Source organism: Octopus bimaculoides, chromosome 20, assembly GCF_001194135.2.
Source record: "Octopus bimaculoides isolate UCB-OBI-ISO-001 chromosome 20, ASM119413v2, whole genome shotgun sequence".
Lineage (NCBI taxonomy): Eukaryota > Metazoa > Mollusca > Cephalopoda > Octopoda > Octopodidae > Octopus > Octopus bimaculoides.
In genome coordinates, this window is record NC_069000.1 from 5,195,449 (window position 1) to 5,195,905 (window position 457).

The window sequence follows — 457 nt, forward strand, 5'->3', positions numbered from 1 at the left end:
TATATATATATATATGCAATGTGTGTGTGTTTATGTATGCATGAATGTATGTATAAACGTATCTTTGTGTATATATTTCTGCATATATAAATATATATATATATATATATATATATATATACAAATATATTTCAAAACATATAGGGGCATGTATATTAACACACTGATAATATATATACATGTCTTGTAATACTTTTCGGATTATTTCTCTCCCCTCTCTCTCTCTTTCTATCTATCTATCTATCTATCTATCTATCTATCTATCTATCTATCTATCTATCTGTCTGCCTGTCTGTCTGTCTGTCTCTCTCTCTCTCACCTCACATACGTACTCAAATACATCCTTATGTCTACGTGTTTATGTGTGTGTAGATATGTATGTCTATTTAGATACACGCACGCATACATATATATATATATATATATATATATATATATATATATATATATATATATA